We start from the raw sequence: 6,282 nt of genomic DNA on the forward strand, positions 1-6,282 counted from the left end.
GCATACCTAGGAAATTGATCTGAGGATTAACACAACAATCTGCATAACTTGAGCCACAGAACTCAGCAGGTACATGGTGTGAAGAGGTGAACTAGGGAAGAGAGAGAGTAATCACAGAGGGTAGGGAGCTATTTTTGCAGAGAACAGAGAAAGGAGGCAGGGGGAGAAGAGTGCAGGAAAAGTACTCCCCTCAAAAATAGCTAGAGAGAAAGAGTGGAAACACTCACAAGGGACTGAACAAGAAATCTTCCCAAGGAGCAAGCAGCTAGGTCTGAGGGGTCTGTGGGCCACACAGGGAAAAGCAGTTCCCCTGCTTAGAGGACATTTGGTAGAGGCCATACGGCCTCCCCAGAGGCAAAGGTCCCAGCAGACCCCAGAGAGCAGCCATGTTTGCTAGTACTAGGACAGACACCAGAGTGCACTGAAACCTGATGCAGGCTGTGTTGTGGTTTGCCAAAATCCCTGAACTTCTGCTGCAGTGCAATGGCACAAACGTTCCCTGGGGCAAGCCGGCACCTGGCCATTGCTCAGTAAGACCCTCCCCCAGAGGGTAAGAGTGGGGCCAAGCCACAGAGTTGTCAGAAGTGAGGGCTTTGGAAACACAGCACCATCTGAGATAAAATTCAGAAGGGAGGTGCCACCTGGAAGGCTGACAACTTGGACATAGTGGAGAAGCAGGGAGTGGAAAGATGCCTGAGATAAAGGAGGGGTGCTTGATTGTGGGTTGGTGAAAGCGCAGAGTTCCAGTGCCAGAAACTAGGAAGCTGGGTGACACCATTTTCACACCTCCCACACATGCACACACATGTGCATGCACACCACACTGATCCACCCTAGCTAAGCAGGGCCACCTAGTGGAGAACAGGGCCATTACACAAAGACCCGGCAAGTGCACCCTCTTAGCCAATGTCCTACAGGACCACCACAAGTCTCTCCACCTGCTTAATGGTGGGCTATAAAGTGTTTCATAATCATAGTTTAAGTTCCAGGGGAAACTGGATGTAACTTCATTCTGGTTTTATTCTGTTTGTCTATCCATTTTTTTTCTTTCTCCTTTTCTTTTTCTCAGATACAGAAAGAAAATTTTATTTTTATNGTGTGTGTGTGTGTGTGTGTGTGTGTGTGTTGTTAATTTTTTAAACTTTTCTTATTGATACTTTTTCTTCCTACAAAATGACAAAATGAAGAAATTCACCTTAAAAGAAAGAACAGGAAACTTAATACAGATATAAGTAAGATGTCCGAACTGGACTTTAGAACCACATAGTAATAATACTAGCTGGGGGGCACCTGGGTGGCTTAGTCGGTTAAGCGTCCGACTTTCGCTTAGGTCATGATCTCGCGGTTCGTGGGTTCAAGCCCCGCATCGGGCTCTGTGCTGACTGCCAGCTCAGAGCCTGGAGCCTATTTCAGAGTCTGTGTCTCCCTCCCTCTCTGACCCTCCCCTGCTCATGCTGTCTCTCTCTCTCTCTCTCCTAGAAATAAATAAAATTTAAAAAAAATAATAATAATACTAGCTGGAGTTGAAAAAAAAACATAGAACCCCCTTCTACAGAGATAAATGAAGTAAAATCTAATCAGGACAAAATTAAAAATGCCAAAACCGAGATGAGATCTCAAATAGATGCCACAGTGGCAAGGATGGACAAAGCAGAGCAGTGAATCAGCGATATAGAAGACAAAATTACAGAGACTAATAAAGCAAAAAAAAAAAAAAAGGGAAACTAAGGCAAAACCACGATATAAGAATTAGAGAACTCAATGACATTAAAAAGGAATAACATCCTAATCATAGGAATCCTAGAAGATGAAGAGACAGAGAAAAGGGTAGAAGGTTTATGTGAGCAAGTTATATTGAAAAATGTTCCTAACCTAGGGAATGATACAAACATCAAAATCCAAGAAGCAGAGAGAACTCCCATTAGATTCAACAAAAATCTACCATCAAGAGGACATATCATAGTAAATTCACAAAATACACAAAAACTGAAAGAATTATGAAAGCACCAAGGGGGAAAAATCCTTAACATATAAGGGAAGACATATCAGGTTCACAGGAGACATACCCACAAAGACATATCAGATTCACAGCAGACCTACCCACAGAAACTTGGCAGGCCAGAAAGGAGTGGCAGAATACATTCAATGTGGTGAATTGGAAAAATATGCAGCCAAGGATTCTTTATCCAGCAAGGCTGTCATTTAAAATAGGAGAGATAAAGAATTTCCCAAACAAAGACTAAAGGAGTCCATGACCACTAAACCAGCACCACAAGAAATTTTAAGGGGGTCTCTCTGAAGGGAGAAGTGATGGGAAAAAAAAAAAAAAAAAAAAAAAAGACCAAAAGCAACAAAGATTAGAAAGAGAACACCACCGGAAACTCCCAACTCTACAGGCAACACAATGGCAATAAATTCATATATTTCAGTGCTCACTCTAAAAGTCAATAGACTAAATGCTCCAATTAAAAGACATAGGGTAACAGAATGGATAAGGAAACAAGATCCATCTATATGCTGTTTACAAGAGACCCACTTTAGACCTAAAAACACCTTCAGATTAAAAGTAAGGGGATAGAGAACCATCTATCATGCTAATGGTTGCCAAAAAAAGCTGGAATAGCCATACTTAGACCAACTAGATTTTAAAATAAAGACTGTAATAAGAGATGAAGAAGGGTATTACATCACAATTAAGGGGTCTATCCACCAAGAAGATCCCAAATATATAAATCAATTAATCACTAACATAAAGAAACTCATTGATAATAATACCATAATAGTAGGGGACTTCAACACCCTACTTACAGCAATGGACAGATCATCTAAGCAGAAAATCAACAAGGAAACAATGGCTTTTTAAGACACACTGGACTGGATTGACTTAGATACATTCAGAACATTTCATCCTAAAGCAGCAAAAATACACATTTCTTCTCAAGTGTACACGGAACATTCTCCAGAACAGATCACATACTGGGACAAAACCAACCCTCAATAAGTACCAAAAGATCAAGATCATACCACACATATTTTCAGACCACAATGCTATGAAACTTGAAATCAACCACAAGAAAAAAATTGGAAAGATCCCCAATACTTGGGGATTAAAGACTATCCTACTAGGGGCACCTGCATGGCTCAATTGGTTAAGCATGCAACTTCAGCTCAGGTCGTGATCTCACGATTCATGAATTTGAGCCCTGCATTGGGCTCTGTGCCAACAGCTCAGAGCCTGGAGCCTGCTTCAAATTCTGTGTCTCCCTCTCTCTCTCTGCCTCTCCCCTGCTCGCACTCTGTCTCTCTCTCTCTCTCTCAAAAATGGATAAACATTAAAAAAAAAATTTTTTTTAAAGAACATCCTACTAAAGAATGAATGTGTTAACCAGGCAATTAAAGAAGAAATTTAAAAATATATGGAAGCCAATGAAAATGATAACACAATAGCCCAAAACCTCTGGGATACAGCAAAGGCAGTCCTAAGCGGGAAGCATATAACAACCCGGACCTTCCTAAAGAAGAAAAAGAGGTATCAGATATACAACCTAACCTTACACCTTAAAGAGCTGGAAAAAGAACAGCAAATAAAGCCCAAAACCAGCAGAAGACAAAAAACAATAAGGTTAGAGCAGAAATCAATGATATTGAAATAAAAAATAATGACAGAACATATCAATGAAACCAGGAGCTGGTTCTTTGAAAGAATTAACAAAATTAATAAACCCCTAGCCAGATTTATCAAAAAGAAGGACAGGACCCAAATAAATAAAATCAAGAGTGAAAGAGGAGAGATCACAACCAACACTGCAGAAATAAAAACAATAAGAGAATATTATAAGCAATTATATGCCAACAAATCAGGCAATCTGGAAGAAATGGACAAATTGTTAGAAACATATAAACTACTAAAACTGAAACAGGAAGAAACAGAAAATGTGAAAAGACTTATAACCAGTAAAGAAATTGAATCAGTAATCAAAAATCTCCCAACAAACAAGAGTCCAGGGCTGGATGGCTCTNAACAAATTGTTAGAAACATATAAACTACTAAAACAGAAACAGAAAACGTGAAAAGACTTATAACCAGTAAAGAAATTGAATCAGTAATCAAAAATCTCCCAACAAACAAGAGTCCAGGGCTGGATGGCTCTCCAATGGAATTTTACCAAACATTTCAAGAAGAGTTAACACCTATTCTTTTGAAGCTGTTTCAAAAAAATAGAAATCGAAGGAAAACTTCCAAACTCATTCTATGAGGTCAGCATTACCTTGATTCCAAAACCATACAAAAACCCCACTAAAAAGAACTCAGACCAATTTCCTGATGAACATGAATGCAAAAATTCTAAACAAGATACTAGTCAACCAGATCCAACAATACATTAAAAGAATGATACACCACAATCAGGTGGGATTTATATCTAGGATGCAGAGCTGGTTCACTATCTGCAAATTAATGTGATAATCACACTAATAAAAGAAAGGATAAAAACCATATGGCCCTCTCAATAGATGCAGAGAAAGCATTTGACAAAATACAGCATCCTTTCTTGATAAAAACTCTCAAGAAAAGTAGAGATAGAAGGATCATACCTCAAGATCATAAAAGCCATATACAAAAGAGCCACCACTAATATCATCCTCAATGGGGAAAAACTGACACCTTTCCCCCTAAGGTCAGGAACATGACTAGAATGTCCACTCTCACCACTTTCACTCAATATAGCATTGGAAGTCCTAGCCTCAGCAATCAGACAACACAGAGAAATAAAAGGTATCCAAATCAGCAAGGAAGAAGTCCAAAACACTGCTAGAACTGATCAATGAAGTCAGCAAAGTCACAGGACATAAAATCAATGCACAGAAGTCAGTTTCATTCCTATACACCAATAATGAAGCAGCAGGAAGAAAAATCAAGGAATCAATCCCATTTACAATTGCACCAAAAATCATATAAAATACCTTTGAATAAACCTAACCAAAGAAGTGGAAAATCTATACACTGAAAACTATAGAAAGCTTATGAAAGATATCGAAGAAGACACACAACAAAAGGAAAAACATTCCATGCTCATGGAATGGAAGAATATTGTTAAAATGTCGACACTACCCAAAGCAATCTACATATTTAATGCAATCTCTATAAAAATAACACGAGCTTTCCTCACAGAGCTAGAATAACCCTAAAATTTGTATGGAACCAGAAAAGATTCCCAATAGCCAAAGCAATCCTGAAAAAGAAAACCAAAGCTGGAGGCCTCTGGCACGCTCGAACTTCCGGCCCTTGGATCGCACGTAGGGTTTGGTGTGGTTGTGAGGGGTTCCTGGGGCCTTGCCGAAATGCTTGTACACCTCTCGGCCCTTGCATGGACTGGACAGCAAGACGGTGCTGCAGCCCTTGGGGGAGTCCAGGGCCAACTGGTCGAAGGTGAGGATCTTGCCTCCAGCTTTGAGGATGCGGCTCCGGGCGCGGCTGCTCACATGCAGTGCACACACCTTCAGCTTGGGCACCTCCTGGACCTGCACATCATCGGTGATCATCCTGACCACCACGGTGGTTTTGTTTTCCCAGCCAGGCAGCTTCATCTTCCGGACCATCCGGGAAAGGGACAGAGGCGGCCTGTTGGTGCGACTCATGAACAGTCTCTTCAACATGACTTGGTTAAAGGTAGAGTTGGTCCATCTGGCCAGAAACCGGTACAGCTTGACCAACAGTCTCAGGTAGATGTCCTGGCTCTTGGGTTCCTTACACCGAACCTTTCGGTCCTTATTGTGGCAGATGTCGACTCCCATGATGGTGCCTTCTGCTCAGCCAGGTCCAGAAATATGGTCAACTAATCTTTGACAAAGCAGCAAAGAATACCCAGTGGAATAAAGACAGTCTCCTCAGCAAATGGTGCTGGGAAAACTGGACAGCCACATGCAGGAAAATGAACCTGGACCACTTTCTTACACTATACACAAAAATAAACTCAAAATGCATGAGATACCTAAACATGACAGGAAGCCATCAAAATCCTTGAGGAGAAAGCAGGCAAAAACCTCTTTGACCTCGGCCGCAGGAACTTCTTACTCAACACATCTCTGGAGGCAAGTGAAACAAAAGCAAAAATGAACGATTGGTCCAAAATAAAAAGTTCCTGCACAGCCAAGGTTTCTGCATAGCGAAGGAATCAGCAAAACTACAAGGCAACCAACAGAATGCAAGAAGATATTTGCAAATGACATTTCAGACAAAATCTATAAGGAACTATCAAACTCAACACCCAAAAAACAAATAAT

General features: G+C 40.7%; 1 pseudogene; it reads right to left on the reverse strand.

The window, feature by feature from the left end:
- Positions 1–265: 265 nt before the first annotated feature.
- LOC144240933 (large ribosomal subunit protein eL18 pseudogene) lies at positions 266–5,796 on the reverse strand (annotated as a pseudogene).
- Between the last annotated feature and the right edge of the window lie 486 nt (positions 5,797–6,282).

The sequence above is a fragment of the Crocuta crocuta genome, unplaced genomic scaffold (genome assembly GCF_008692635.1).
Source record: "Crocuta crocuta isolate KB4526 unplaced genomic scaffold, BGI_CrCroc_1.0 scaffold197, whole genome shotgun sequence".
Lineage (NCBI taxonomy): Eukaryota > Metazoa > Chordata > Mammalia > Carnivora > Hyaenidae > Crocuta > Crocuta crocuta.